General features: G+C 45.7%; 1 protein-coding gene across 2 annotated transcripts in view; it reads right to left on the bottom strand.

Moving 5' to 3' along the window:
• NCALD (neurocalcin delta) overlaps positions 1-12,537 on the bottom strand; it is a 481,050-nt gene extending 468,513 nt beyond the window's left edge. Inside the window, exon 1 of one of the 2 annotated variants that reach the window (XM_055432078.2) lies at positions 12,491-12,537. The gene's annotated coding sequence lies outside the window, so the exon portion shown is untranslated. The remainder of the gene's footprint in view (positions 1-12,490) is intronic. The other variant, XM_055432074.2, reaches the window with a different exon arrangement.
• Between the last annotated feature and the right edge of the window lie 3,931 nt (positions 12,538-16,468).

Here is a 16,468-nt window from a genome sequence, read left to right on the forward strand (position 1 = left end):
AGCCCTCATGAACACCTACTGCAGAGCAGGCACGGTGCCAAGAATGATGCCCATGTGACGTCACTGCATGCCCAGAACAAGCCCAGGCGAAGAACTATCATTTTGCAGATGAGATGACTCACCCAAAATGACTCCAGAGAATTCAGACGCCTGCCTCCCAGCACATGTTCTCCACCACTGCAGTGTGGACACACTGCCTCCTGACTGCCCTGCTTTCCCAGGAGTCGATGCAGCAGTCACGTGTTAGCAGAGCCATCAGCTGCTCTTTCAGCTCCACAGCAGTGCAAGCCGTGGTCCAGCCCTGGCAGAGGGTTGCCACTCTGTTAGGGCCCAGAGGTCTCTGTGATTCCAGTAAGGATCCTAGGGAGGAGGCTAGTGAGAAGACTGCAGTGAGGGGTTCGAGAAAGCAGTGAATGCTGGGCTCGCGATAGCAGGGAGCGTGACCCTCCTAGGCCTGAGGGCCACAGGGGAGGAGTGACTCAAGGCACCCGAAGAGGATGGCGGTAGGGAGAGGCGGTCTGGTGGAGCCATGGCCTTGGGCAACAGACCAGCCACCCTGCAGCATGCAAGCCAGCAGGAGGGAACTCAGGAAATAACTTCTCTACCTCCCTCTCCTGTCCCCCTCCCGGCAGTGGCTGGACCCCTAGAGGCTGAATTACACTAGAAATCAGAAGACAAGGATGGACATTGATGCTGGTGATAGAGACCTGCCTCTCAGGGCACAGAGGCAGGTGGATAAGGGAGGAGAGGAACGAAGAGGAGACTAGAGATGGCTAGCCTGCTCACCATCCTTGTCCAAACAGGAGCATCTGCTTCAGCTGGCCTGGTCCCTCTTTGGGGATCAAGAAGATGCCAGTAAGTTGGAAGATGACAGTCTAAGCATCTATGTGACTCCAGGCCAGCTTCATGGGCAGGTGACTTGTGCAGTCACGCAAGCCCTATGTTCAGAAGAACCTGGCTTGGTCTAAGGCTTACTGACACCATCTTGAAATTCTTTATAACTTTTTAACAAGGGCCACCCATTTCCTTTTTGCACTGGGCCTCATAAATTGTGTACCCTGTCTTGTGCAAGGCAAACCATTTTCTTCAACTGGTGAGACTAAATTTTCTAAGTATCTCAGTACTTCAGGTATACTATTCAAAGCAAACAAATCCAAAATTAATATTACCTGGAGTAGACTTTGTTTTTTTGGGCTCCAAAATCACTGCAGATGCTGATTGCAGCCATGAAATTAAAAGACGCTTACTCCTTGGAAGGAAAGTTATGACCAACCTTGATAATATATTAAAAAGCAGAGACATTACTTTGCCAACCAAGGTCCGTCTAGTCAAGGCAATGGTTTTTCCCGTGGTCATGTATGGATGTGAGAGTTGGACTGTGAAGAAGGCTGACCGCCGAAGAATCGATGCTTTTGAACTGTGGTGTTGGAGAAGACTCTTGAGAGTCCCTTATACTGCAAGGAGATCCAACCAGTCCATTCTAGAGGAGATCAATCCTGGATGTTCATTGGAGGGACTGATGCTAAAGCTGAAACTGCAATACTTTGGCCACCTCATGCGACGAGTTGACTCACTGGAAAAGACTCTGATGCTGGGAAAGGTTGGGGGCGGGAGGAGAAGGGGACGACGGAGAATGAGATGGCTGGATGGCATCACCGACTCTGTGGACATGAGTTTGAGTGAACTCCGGGAGTTGGTGATGGACAGGGAGGCCTGGCGTGCTGTGATTCATGGGGTCGCGGAGAGTCGGACACGACTGAGCGACTGAACTGAACTGAACTGAACTGAACAATGTTACAGCAGAATACATAACATAATAACATGAAGGGACATTTTACCTTCTTTTCCTTTCCTCTTTCTCTTAACTGCAGCCAAAATTCGCTGCCCCCTTGGAGAGAAACACCTCCCCATATTACAGCTACCTCCCCATAACACAGAGGGTCTGTTTGGTAAGTTTGGCTCTTACCCAGTTAAAGTGATCAATACAGACAAACAAACAGAATAATTTACACCCTGGGGTGTGGACTCTCTTGATACAGTCCACTTGATGAGTTAGAGTTATAGAATTATCCAGGTAATGGCCAGAGTTACCCTTGACTTTACCCTGTGTGCCTGGTGTACACAGGCCCCAGTTTTGGGCTCAGTATTGAAAACACATGCATAAAAGGCTTGTTGATGGGCCAGCAGCATTTACAAACCACATTTCTAAGCCGTTGCCTTCTAAAAAACTAAACCTTGAACCTTTACTTATTCTGCTTCATATTCCTGAAAGATACTAACATCTGAGCCATTACAATTTTAAAAGCATCCTGCAACCCCAGGTGAAAAGCCAGAATAGCCCAATGGCTGCTCTTCTCCCATTCACTTCCTCCAAGGCCACTGGACAAAGCAAAGCACAGAAAATTTCCAGCAAAGACAGAGATCAAACTGGGTTTTGACAGCCTTTTTCACTCACCCCTTCATTTCAGAAATAAATGATGGCACAGATTCTAAGAATTTTGTTTGCTTTGTCATTTAAAGTTAAAATTTCAATAGATCAAATCAAAAGCATAAGATCCAGGGGAAGGAACTGATAGGAACCAAATCTATGGGCATTGTGACAGAATCAGAGGATCAAGAGTTAGTGTACAGTTGAGCTCTGTTGTGGAGTGAATGGTGGACCCCCCGCTAAAGGTGTGTCCACATCCTAGCCCCAGGAACAGGTAGATGTGATCTTATTTGTAAAAAGGGTCTTTGCGGATGTAATAAAGTTGAGGATCTCAAAATAAGATCATCTTGAAAAATGCAAATTAAAACCATAATGAGATGGCACTTCACCACTGTTAGAATGGTCATCAATAAAAAGACAAGAGATCACAAATGCTGATGTTGATGTGAAGAAAATGAAGGGAACCTCTGTATACTATTGGTGGGCTTGTAAACCGAAACTCTGGCCATCTGATGAGAAGAGTCAACTCATTGGGAAAAATCCTGATGCTAGGAAAGATCGAGGGCAGGAGGAGAAGGGGGTGAAAGAGGATGAGATGGTTAGATGGCATCACTGACTCAATGGAAATGAATTTGAGAAACTCCAGGAGACAGTGAAGGACAGGGAAGCCTGGCATTCTGCAGTTCATGAAGTCACAAAGAGTTGACACGACTTGACACCTGAACATAAACAACAACAACAGCCACTATGGAAAACAGAATGAAAGATCTTCCAAAATTAAAACTAGAACTACCATATGATCCAGCAATTTCATTTCTGGGAATAAATCCAAAGAAAATGAAAATACTAACTCAGAAAGGTATCTGCAACCCCATGTTCAGAGCAACATTATTTATAATAGCCAAGAGAGGGAAACAACCTATTCAACTGATAATGAGTGGATAAAGAAGCTGTGGTATACATACACAGTGGAATATTACTCAGCCATAAAAAAGGAGAAATCCTACCATTTGCAATAACATGAATGGACCTTGAAGGCATTATGCTAAATGAAATGTCAGACAAAGCCAAATATTATATATCACTTACATGTGAAATCTAAAAACAAACAAATTTTTTAAACCCCACAAAACTCATAGAAAAAGAGATCAGATTTGTGGTTTCCAGAGGCAGAGGATGGGGAAAGAAGGAATTGGAGAAAGATGGTCGAAAGGTACAAACTTCCAGTTGTAAGATAAGTAGGGACAGAACGTACAGTATGATGCTGGGTGATGTATGGGAAAGATGTTAAAAGAAAATAAATCCTAAGAGTTCTCATCACAAGAGGAAACATTTTTTTCTTTTCTTCTTTCTTTTAATTCTATCTACATGAGATGATGGATGCTAGCTGAACCTTTCTGGTGCTCATTTCACACTACATGTAAATCCAACCATCTTGCTGTATGTATGCACACCTTAAACTTACAGTGACGTATGTCAGCATTTTTTCAGTAAAACTGGGGGAAACAAATTATCTAGAATTACTATCCAGGTGAGCCCTAAATGCAATGACAAACGTCCTTGTAAGGGACACACAGAGGAGAGGAGGGGGCCAGGCGATCATGGAGGCAGAAGTAGAGATGATGCAGCCTCAAACCAAGAAACGCCGAAAGCCACCAGAAACGAGAAGAAAGCAACACGCTCTCCTCCAGAGCCTCTGGAAAAAGTCTGGCGCTGCTGATAACTTGATGTCAGACCTCTGGCCTCCAAAACGGTGAGAAAATGAAGTTCTATTATTTTAAGCCACCCAGTTTGTGGTAATTTGTTATAGAGGCCACAGGAAACTAATACAAGCCCTCAGCCACCTCTCTCACCGTGGCCTCAGCCTCGCAACCTCGGGGAATGGAAAATATGAGGCCTTGCAAAGCAGCCGGTTGTTTTCACAGTGAGCCTAGTTCTGGCCCCAGAATAGGTCTTTTCCCCAACGCAATACTTCACGTATTTGGAAACCATAATCCTCAGGCTCCCACAGAGCTTTTTCTGGCTAGACAGCCCCTCAAGTCATGCCCCAGGAGAGACGGCTCACCCCCACCCCACCCACTCCCATCCCCCCAAGCTAGACTGCCCTCTGCACCCGCTCCGGCCAGAATAGCAGGGAGGGAACTACCACCTCCCTCATCCTCAACACTCTTTCTTCCAATGAGGCTGAAATCTCATTAATGTTTAAGTAGTCAGGTTACACTGTCAACTCTTTCGAAGCCTTCAGTTAAAAGTAAAACAAAACAAACGTGTCTTTTTCACGTGTGTTTCAAGGACATATTGTCACCCCCATCGTACAGAAAGCTAATCATAGTTATTACTGAAACATAACCAATCAGCTATGAAACCTATCTACAAAATACATATTGTTATTTAGGAAAAGAAAGGGGGAGATGACTTCTGAGCAGTCACTCTACATTTTGACAGTTGAGCAAATCAGATTATTATCAAAGAATCAAAACACACAGGATTCTGGAAACCCTAACATCTCAGGACCAACTGGATGTACAGAAGAAAAACATGTCCCTGGGTTGAAATCCCAGCTCTACAACTCACTAGCTATCAATCTAGGATAGTTCCCTCAGCCTCTTGATGCTCCCTTACCTGGAAAGGATAACTGTAATGCTCCCTGGTGCTGAATTCCCTCTGCTTTGTCCCTCCAGATTCACCTTCCTCCCTTCTCCACTCTGCTCTCAGCCCTGAGAGGCTGATTGCTTTGAAAAAGGTAGTCCTCACATTGCCAGCCCTCTGGCTTCTGGATGGTTTGGCCAATTGGGCACCAGCAGCGCAGAGAAAAGAGTATCTGGGACTTACTTAGCTGGTGCCTCCCGGCCAGGGCACAGCTTAGCAGTTGCTGTATTCTGCTGAAGAGCAATTCCAGAAACTTCTCTTTAACATTACCCTTTCAGGGCTGGGTAGTAAAGGCCTGCACACTTGTCTAGCCAGTCTAAGTGATTTCCCTTAACGTAACCCACAACCTTCCGAACACAGTGGTCCCCTCTTAGCCATGGGGAATACATTCCAAGACCCCAGTGGATGCCTAAAACCGCAGTAGTCCTGAACCCTATACATACTATGATTTTTCCTGTACATGGCTATTCAGTTCAGTCATACATACATACATAGCTATGGTAAAGCTTAATTTATGTTGGGCACAGTAAGAGATTAACAAGAACAAATAAAATAGAACAGCTTTAATAATATACTGTAATAAAATTATGTGAGTGTGATCTCTTCCCCTCTCTCGAAATATCTTATTATACAAATCTGATGCCTTTTCCGTCTTAACTAAGCATTTATCATGCACTGGTACCATTAACTTTTGCAGTTTGAGGTATGACAGCAAAAGCATACACACTAACATATGTGAAACAGCCAGCCAGTGGGAATTCGCTCTGTGATTCAGGGAACTCAACTGGGGCTCTGTGACAACCTAGAGGGGTGGGCTGGGGTGGGAGGTGGGAAGGAGGCTCAAGAGGGAGTGGACATATGTATCCCGATGGCTGGTCCATGTTGATGTACCGCCGAAACCAACACAATATTGCAATTATCCTTCAATTAAGAATAAATAAATTTTTAAAAGCTAGCATGAATTCCTTCTTCACAATTTCATGGATAGAAGATTCATCTTACCATAAATCCCACCAACCTTAGCATAAGATTTTTTTCTTTCCTTGTTAAGTCAAGAACCTTCACCACTCATTTAAAGAAAGCACCTACAGCTTATCCTTGGCATACCCGAATTCCCAGCATGATTACTGTTGCATTTTAGGGCCATTATTAAAGAAAATAAGGGTGACTTGAATACAAGCACCAACATACCATGATAGTGGATCTTCTTAATGACTAATGAACGGGATTCTCTGGACAAAGGGATTCACCTTGTCTTGGGCAGGGTTGGAGCAGGACAACGTGAGATTCATCACAATACTCAGAACATCACGTGATTTGAATTATTTCCAGAATTTTCCACTTAGTGTATTCAGACCATGGTTGACCACCAGTAACTGAAACCTTGGAAAGCAGGGACGACTACTACAGTCCCTTCATTGAGCTGTTCTCAGTTACACCTTTTTTGTTGTTGTTGGCTGTGCTCTGCAGCTTGCAGGATCTTAGTTCCCCAACCAGGGATCAAACCCATGACCCCTGCAGTGGAAGCAAAGAGTCTTAACCACTGGACCACCAGGGAAGTCCCCAGTTATATACATTTTGAGTGTGTCATCTGCTGCGCAGTAGGACTCTGGCTGATAAACCTTTTATAGGGTTTATGTTCATAGCAGCATCACTCAAAATAGCCAGAAGGCGGAAGTCATACAAGAGTCCCTTGACAGAAAAATGCATAAACAAATGTGGTATATCCATACAATGGAATATTATTCAGCTTTAAAAAGAAAGGAAATGCTGACACATGCTCCAATATGAGTGAATCCTGAAGACACGTTAAGTGAAATAAGCTAGTCACAAAGGGACAAAGACTGTATGATTTCACTTATATAAGGCATCTGAAGTAGTCAAATCCATCGAAACAGGAAGCAGAATGAAGGGTGGTGGTCAGGGACTAGTGGGCAGGCAGAAAGGAAAAGCTTTTGTACAACGGCTATGGAGTTTCAGTTTGGGAAAGTGAAAAAGTTCTGGAGATGCATACTGGTGACAGTTGCACTTAATGCCACAAAACTGTACACTTAAACATGGCTAAAATGGTGCACTTTATCTTCTGTGTTTTAACCATAATTTTAAAGTGTATTTAAGAAATATTGCTCACCTATTGCACAAACTACACCTGGGATACACAAACTGGAAGATCACTGTCCCCATCAAGGGGGCTTAGCTCCTGTACCTCCCTGCACATACCCCTTCTTCTAGCAATTTGTTCCCTTGCTATCTCTTGCACTTTCAAGTTGGAATGCAAATTCCTTCAAGATAGGGGACTAGCTCATATTCAGCTGAATCCCTAGAACCTAACAAAAAGTTGTGCAGAAAAACTCCTCAAAAATATTAATCCAATTGGATAACTGAGCAAATATGTAACCAAAGATGTCTATGTTCTTTTCTTCTTGAGTCTTCCAGCCAGTCAGTACTTAACATTTCTGGACATTATCTACCTATATTTTTCAGAAATGAAAAGAATAGAGTTTCAGGCTAAACTCACTTTAAGTTGTCACAAATAACCCTACTAAGTGCATCAATTATGGGTTTCAAATCAGAGCTCCTTTGTTTGCCAGCCATGCTTCCTCCAGCAAGTTACTGAGTGCCCCTAAGCCTATTTCCCTCATCAGTTCAGTGGGAATGCTGACACTACTGTACGTGAACGTCTATTGGTTTTCAGTCCAGACTCTATGGGTCAATCTTCTGGAGACAGTATAATAATGTTCTGCTGGAGAAACACCCTTGCTCCTACTTCTTAGCCTATGGCCCAGCGATGAAACCTGCAACCAAGCCCAAGCCCTAGGCTGGTGTGGAAGTCCAGCCACAAAAACAGACATGGAACTCAATCAAAGCCAATGGCCACAGTCTGCCACTGTGAGGAATGCTGGGATATTCAGTCATAGTGATAGAGACAGAGGGATGGTGAGGACCAAGCCTGGCTGTTGTTACTGAAGAATCCCACACCCTGACAGACATCGCTAATTGACCACAGCACTCTTTCCTACTGAGCCTGGACCCAGCCTTGGATTCCTCTTCACCCCAGCTCTCCAGGCAGCCACGACCAATCTATCACAGATGACAGGCAAAATGAAGCCAACTGTCTTAGCTTGAGACTAGCAGCTGGCAGTTTTTCTGTAAAGAACTGTGTGGTAAGTATTTTAGGCGTGGTCTCCATTACATATTCTTTGTGTTTTGATGTGTTGTGTTTTCAACCCTTTAAAAATCTTAAAAAGCATTTTTAGATCTTTCAGTTTACAAAACCCCCTGCTCTGGAGCCATGAAATCAGACTCTGGGGCTGTCCCAGAGATCCACATGCCGTCTTATCTCACTCTGCAGGGCTCCTGGGAGCTCAGTCCAGGAGCGCTTGGAAATGCCACCTCAGTCAGAAGCGCACCCACAGAACCCACTGAATTGTCTGAAAAGTACAGAGGAGCTTTGATGACAGGAGAGTTTCTGTTCTCATCATACCAATCCCAGGGCAGGCTGACAGCCACTCTCTAGGGGAAGCTACACTCCCAGGAAGGGCTCCAAAGCCCATGCATGTAGTGACCTTCGTTCTACCTTCAGGACCTACTTCATTGCACACCTCTCAGGCAGCCAAACCCCCATTCCTCACAGCCAACCTGAGGAAAGTGAGGAAAGAGCTCAAATGACTATGTTTCTCCATTGTTAGTCTGACCCCTTACAATTAAAAAAAAATCTCTGAAATTGTTCCACGAGAGTCTACCACATTTCTTTTGACCAGCCTTTGAGTCCCTTGGACAGCAAGGAGATCAAACCAGTCAATCCTAAAGGAAATCAAACCTGACTATTCATTGGAAGGACTGATGTTGAAGCTGAAACTCCAATACTTTGGTACCTGATGTGAAGAGCCAACTCATTGGAAAAGACCCTGGTGCCGGGAAAGATTGAAAGCAGGAGGAGAAGGGGATGACAGAGAATGAGACGGTTGAATGACATCATTGACTTAATAGACATGAGTTTGAGCAAACTCTGGGAGATAGTGAAGGACAGGGAAGGCTGATATGTTGAAGTCCATGGGATCACAAAGAGTCAAACACAACTGAGCAACTGAACTTTGATTCCTTAATATTTTCCAAAGTTTTTTTTTTAATTGCAAAGTAATATATATAAAGACTGGTTTGGTCTTCCTCTCTATTATTTTCCATGTTTGCTTCTGGCTTTGTGCGTGCCTGCTAAGTCGCTTCAGTCGTGTCTGACTCTGCAACCCCATGGACTGTAGACCGCCAGGCTCCTCTGTCCATGCGATTCTCCAGGCAAGAAGACTGGAGTGGGTGGCCGTTCCCTTCTCCAGGGGATCTTCCTGACCCAGGGACTGTCTCTTCTGTTTCCTGCACTGGCAGGTGGATTCTTTACCACTAGCGCCACCTGGGAAGCTAGGAACTTTGGTTGACTGATGTTCATTTATTCATCCAACAATTACTTATACAATAACGATCCACTTGTCTAGGCACTTGCAGGTAGGGAAGATCTATGTAGATGATGCAGAGTGATAAGAGGGGTAAGTATATGGTGCAACTGCAGCGTGAAACAAGGGTAGCTCGGTCAGCTGGGGAGGAGGCAGGTACCCAGAGGTCTGCTGGAAGGCAATGTCACTGCAGCTGAGCAGGGAAGGATGCATAGGAGTTGACCAGACCAAAAAGGATGGGAAAATGGCAGGTGTTGAGACTCAGTGACTTGAGTCAAGGCTACACACAGGGAGGCTTGGGAGATGAAGTTGGTAAGGAGACAAGTGTACATCACAAAGGTCTTGGAGTCCAAACTCTACCCTGAAAACCACAGAAAACCTCTGAAGGAATTAGGCTGGATGACTGGCTTAGATTTTTGTTTTCAAAGCAAACTTTTTTTTTAATTAACTTATTTAACTGGAGGCTAATAACTTTAAAATTTTGTGGTGGTTTCTGCCATACATTGACATGAATCAGCCACAAGTGTACATGTGTCCCCCATCCAGAACCTCCCTCCCACCTCCCTCCCCATCCCATCCCTCTGGGTTGGCCCAGTGCACCGGCTTTGAGTGCCCTGTTTCGTGCATTGAACTTGGACTGGTGATCTCTTTCACATATGGTACTATACATGCTTCGATGCTATTCTCTCAAATCCTCCCACCCTCACCTTCTCCCACAGAGTTCAAAAGTCTGTTCTTTATATCTGTGTCTCTTTTGCTGTCTCATGTATAGGGTCCTTCAAAGCAAGCTTTCTAGTTGCAGTCTGGAGAATCAACTGAAGCAAAAGTGTCCTGATTTGGAGCAAGAAGCTCAATGTGAAGGCAACTGGAGCAATTCAGGCAAGAAATGGTGAGGTTAAAAACTAAATCAGTGACAGTAAGAACTGACAGAAAGCGGCAAACATCAACAATGACAAATGTAATAAGCATAATGAGTTCAAACTTTATAAGTCAAGTATATACTTCAATATAATATACATAATTTAAAATTTAAAAAAATCTCATCCTCTGTCACCCCCTTCTTTTTCTGCCCTCAATCTTTCCCAGCCTCAGGGTCTTTTCCAGTGAATAGGCTCTTCACATCACATGGCCAAAGTATTGGAGCTTCAACTTCAGCATCAGTCCTTCCAATGAATATTTAGGGTTGATTTCCTTTAGGATTGACTAGTTTGATCTCCTTGGGTCCTGGGGACTCTCAAGAGTCTTCTCCAGCACCACAATTCAAAAGGATCAATTCTTCGGTGCTCAGCCTTCTTTATGATCCAACTCTCAAATCCATACTTGACTAGTGGAAAAACTATTGCTTTGACTATATGGACCTTTGTTGGCAAAGCAATGTCTCTGCTTTTTAGTATGTGTCAACCTCATGTCACAGATCAGGAAACACAGAGAGATTAAGCAAGGAGCCCACAGCCTGAGAGCTATTCATGTTCCAACCAGAATTCATATCCAGCAGTCTGGCTGCAAAGTCCACACTCCTCACAGCCCACTCTCCTAAGCACATTTAAAGAGAGAGAATATTCAGGATGGGTTCTGAGTGACTGAAATGAGGAGACTCCAAGGCAATCTCCAGAGGTCTGGCTTGGGTACCTTTGAACGTTTGGATTTCAGCTTCTTAAGCCTCTTCTTCTGAAGGAAACCCCATCCCCAAGTCTGTAATTAGCCCTCAGCTAGCCTGCCCTGGACATCCACACTCTCCCCGTCGCCACACTATCCATTTCTCTTTTGCTGTCGCCTTGCAAACCACATTGAATCCTAGAACACCATTTCCCCGTTGGAGAGAAAAACCTCACAAGCCTTTCCAATCAAGTCTGAGAAACCAGGACAGCAAAGTCTGCTCTTGGCAATACAGAGGCTTAGGTCTATCATTTTCAAATCAGCCAGAACTGGGAAAACTTTGAGCAAGCCTGTGTGGTTTCCTTCTCTGTGAGTGAGACCTTGGCAGCCCTAGTTCTGTGTATCGCACCAGTTGCCCGATGGGAGCAGAACAAGTATCATTATTTGGGTCCTGCACTCAACAACAGAAGCGCACTCGCCGGGCCTGCAGCCCCAGACAGACCCGCAGGAAGAAAGTGGCCCTGGCGGGGAGACCTTCAGACAGCCAAATAGCTTTCATTTCTCCAGGCATGAAAGTTAAAGCAAGCATCTGCAGCAAGAAACTTGTGTATTTCCTGCGGACAGGGAGACCTCCTGCCCCTCCCGGCTGATACAACCCACTTTGCACATCCTGCTTCTCTGGGAGCTAAAAATAAATTGGTATGCACTGAAAAACACTCAAACACATCTCCCCAGCACACCCCTTCCCGAGTCTCCGAGGGCGAGACACAAATCCTTCAGGTCCTGAGTCCACAATGCAGACCACTTCCTCATCGGGGTTCCCTGGCGCCTTCTGGTGGTTCCTAAAGCCCCCTCTCCAGGAGCCCACCCTTCGTACACGCCCACTGCGGCTTCGCAGGGCCGACTCTGAGGCTCCCCCCGGAACCCGCGAGTGCCCGCGACCCCCTCCTCTTCCCCCGACCCCCGGAAGGATGCTTCTGGGGTCCTGGGCCACCAGGCGCACGAACGCCCCCTCCCGACCCAGCGCGCCCCCATCCTGCCTGCCCTGCGCGCCTCTGCGCGTCCCTTGGCAAAGTTGCTCTCTCCTTTCCTGCCACTCTCCTCGGGGTCTTGGGCTTAGTTTTATCTTCCCTCAGAGGCGGTGAGGGGAGGACAGGGGGACTGACAGAATGAGCTGCACCCGGGGAGGGCAGCGGGCACCGGGTGCCCAGGACCGCGCGCCCCTGGCGCCCACCCCTGCGCCCGCCGCGCCCCGAGAGCGCCGGCTCCCGCGGCGGCTGCTCCTGGCGCCCTCGCCCCCGCACACCCGCCGGGCGGCAACTCCGGCTCGGCTCCGGCTCCCGAGAAGCGGAGGGAAGGCGCTGCGACTCACCGCCTCGGCAGCTCCCGGCGTCTGTGTCGCCGCGGGCGAGGCGGCGGCGGCAGCGCCTTCCCTCCGCCCGCCTCCCCCTGGACCGCGCCGCCGCGCCCCGCTCCCCAGCCTCGCTCGCCGCCTCCCTTGTAGCGGCCGCCGACACCCCCACTCCACACACACACACACACACACTGCGGCCCCCCAGGCAGCCTCTCCAGGGTGGGTGGCCGGCTGGGGTGCAGGGGGCCAAGCCGAGGCGCGCGTGGGGTTTGCAGGTGCAGTGGACACCCCGATTTTGCTGGGGTGCAGCCGCTACACTTATCCCCGTCGTACTCCCTACTCCTAGCCCGCTGCCCAGCTGCTAGCCAGGCTTCTAGCCAGGCTACACTGATCCTTTCCAAGGGACGCCATTTGTTTGCCTGTCTGGGCCGTGGGAAAGTCAGATTCAACACAGAGCATCTTCTGGGGGTCGACTGGGAGACCCTCGGGTCTCCGCTGCGCAGCAGTGAAGTTCAAGGGAGCCTTAGAAGGTCAAACCCACAAGGTGGTGATGGGCCACCTTGCCTAACCAGTGTTTTTTCTCTACCAGAACTAAACAAAAAGGTGAAAAGGACATTTAAAGGATCTCTTCCTCATCACGTTCCCCCCACCTCCTGTAGCCCACGGGAGAATGTCACCAAATCGTCCATCTCCACTGGAGATGAGAAGCAGCAAATGTCTTATCAATTTATTCAACCAATATTTATCAAGTGACTGCCACCACAATTCCTGTCTTGTGTTGGCCACTCATGACCTCTGAAAAAGCCACCGTAACTTCCTGTACTTGTCAACATTTCCAGAACCCACAAAAGAGCAAATCTAATTCATTGATTAAAAAGCTTGCTGATAAAAATAACAAAAAGGCACCATGCAAAGCTGGAAAACCACCATGACTTGCTCATACTTGTTCTGATTACAAAATCTTTTAATATGACTAGTAGTTAAAGAAATGACAGTTATATTTAGATTCAGACATCAACTCTGATTTGAAAATCAGGTAAAAGTTTCACCTGACCAAAACCGCAATCTTAGTTCTGCCTTCCATTTCCACTCCTTCAGGCAAAGCTTAAGAAACAAAACTTACCAGAGAGGCTGTTAAATCATTATTGGATACTACAGTTTGCTCTTGAATTGAATTAGCACGTTAGCCCAATTGTTTCACCTCCCAGGATACACTTTGGAAAGGAGAGTTGGATTTTTTTGTTTGTTTTTTAGTGGAAAGCCTGCCTGCCCCAATAGATTCCAGTTTAACTGGGTTGCAGTCTTGCTTGCAGACATTTTACAGGAATCCCAGGAGATTCATGCAGCCAGGATTGAAAAACCAGGAATTAGCCAATCATCCAGCTGAGCCTGAGGCAATGGAATGACAAAAAAGTTCTGATGCTGAGAAAGGTCTGCGCAGGTGTTGCAAACTCAAATATCCCAAAGGGTTTAAAAAGAAGTAACAAAGAAGTGACTCAGGCTGGTGATACAGGGCCAAACAGGGAAGGACAACAAGCCCGAAAAAGGACAGTCTCATTTTCCCACATGGAAAATACATGTCCAGTGTGGCCATCGAACTGGGATTGCTTATTTTTTGTTTTGTTCCCCCAGTCCCCGTCCCTGCCCCGCATGAAGAAGCCAAAAACCCATATTTAATGTGAACTCTTCTAATTTTAAAATGTTGGCAACTTTAAAAAAAAATTTTAATGCTCTGTACACTAAAAAAAAAAAAAAGGAAGAAGAAGAGTTTGTAGGCCACAAAGTGTCCCTAGGTCATCATCATTTTGTAACCTGTGGTCTGGACCATTGAGGTCATTGCCTACGACTGCAGGAAGAACCCTGATGGGTAGAAAGTGGCAGTGCTTGGGGTGGGAGTGTCTCTGAGAATGATTTAAAAACCCACTTTATCTAGTTTTACTTTTGTTGTAATAGTCTCTGCTTTTTAAAAAAAAATCTTTGTTAAAATACAACTCATATAGCATACAATTCACCCATTTAAAGTATACAATTTGATATTTGTAATATATTCACAGAGCTGCACAGTTATCACCACAATCAATTTTAGAACTGATTTTCATCCCCTAAAAAAGAAATGTCATGCTTATTAGCATTCATTTTCTTTTTTTTCCCCAACCCTCAGCCCCTGGCAACCACTAATATTTCTCTATAGGTTTGCCCATTATGGACACTTCATATAAATGAACTCTTCGTACAATATGAAATCTCTTGTGACTGCTTTCTTTCACATAAAGCATAATGTTTTCAAGGTTCTTCCATGTCAACAGTACTTCATTCCTTTTTATGAATAATGATATCCTATGGTATAGATTCATGGGTTCGCGGAGAGTCGAACACGACTGAGCGACTGAACTGAACTGATCTGATGGTATAGATATATTGTTTCATCCTTTTTTTTTTCAGTTGATGAACATTTAGGTTGTTTGCACCTTGGGGCTATTTTAAATAATGCTGCTGTGAACATTCATGTATAGGTTTTTGTGTGGATGTATGTCTTTTTCTCATGGGAGTCTGTCTCAGAGTGGAAATGCTGAGTCACGTGGTACTTCTAAGTTTAACATTTTGAGGAACTGTCACACAGGTTTCCAAAGCAGAGGCAACATTTTACAGTCTCACCAGCAGTGTGTGAACATTCCAGTTTCTCCACATTCTTGCCGACACTTGTTCTGTGCCATTTTTCAAGTTTATCCCATCCTAGTGGGCTTCCCTGGTGGCTCAGAGGTTAAAGCGTCTGCCTCCAATGTGGGAGACCTGGGTTCAATCCCTGGGTCGGGAAGATCCCCTGGAGAAGGAAATGGTAACCCACTCCAGTATTCTTGCCTGGAGAATCCCATGGACGGAGAAGCCTGGTAGGCTATAGTCCACGGGGTCGCCAAGAGTCGGACACGACTGAGCGACTGTACGGAAGTGGACGTGAGATGGCATCTCATTGTGGTTCTGATCTGCATCTTCTAACAGCTAATGTTGTTGCTCATCTTCTCATGTTCTTATCCTCTTTGGAGAAATGTCTATTCAGATCCTTTATGCATTGTTTAAACTCGGTTGTCTTTTTTACTTATTATTTATTATGACTTAGGATTCAGGCATAAGTGTTCTTCCTTTCTTCCAGATGTAAGTCCCTTATCAGACAAATACTTTGCAAATATTTCCTCTCATTCTGTGGGTTTTCTTTGTCTTGGTAGGGTCCTTTGAAGCACAAAAGCCTTTCAGTTTGATGAGGCATATATTATCTATGTTTTCTTTCGTTGCTTGTACTTTGGGTGTTATATCTGTAAGGTATAGTTTGGGCTGAGGCAGAAAAGAAGAGACGACCTCAACGGAGGTAGGTTACCTTTATTCAGGCAAGGAAAGGTGACAGCTGGCCTAATGACCAGGCTGAGCGTGAGAGGGATCAGGGAGGCTTCATATTTAAAGGGAGGTTTGTGGAAGCATTAAGGGAAATGTTAGTCAGGTGGGACGTTTTGGGTAATCTTTAGTTGAGATGGCATTTGTAATTGAACAGTGGGTGGGAGGTTCTGGGCAGGGGGTGATAAGTCACAGGTAGATGCAACCGGCCCAGAGCATCAGGGCGGGACCTAAAGTTCAGTTTTGTTTTCCCCAAAGTTAGATGATTCAACAAGGGCCTTTGAGACCGCTGTTCTCTTTTCTAGGCCCAAGGACTCCTTCAATATCTAAAAGGCTTTACCTAATTCAAGGGCATAAAGATTTATGCCTACACATTGGGCCCTACTTTTTATAATGCTCTTTAACGGTGTGATATTGGAAACTGGGTACACTGGAACAACTGATCTTGAGCCCATGGCCAGAGTCTTTTACTTCCAGAGTTCTGGAACATCTCCTACCATGGCATTTGGTCAGTTTGGGGTACTGAATTGCAAGTTTTTGTCAAGAAAGCAACTGAATGTGTAAATTTGGGGCTGGCTAGGTCAATGGTGGCACGCATTCACTCATTCATCT

The sequence above is a fragment of the Moschus berezovskii genome, chromosome 16 (genome assembly GCF_049115385.1).
Source record: "Moschus berezovskii isolate FMDL1 chromosome 16, NW_MosBer_1.0, whole genome shotgun sequence".
In the NCBI taxonomy this organism is placed as follows: Eukaryota; Metazoa; Chordata; class Mammalia; order Artiodactyla; family Moschidae; genus Moschus; species Moschus berezovskii.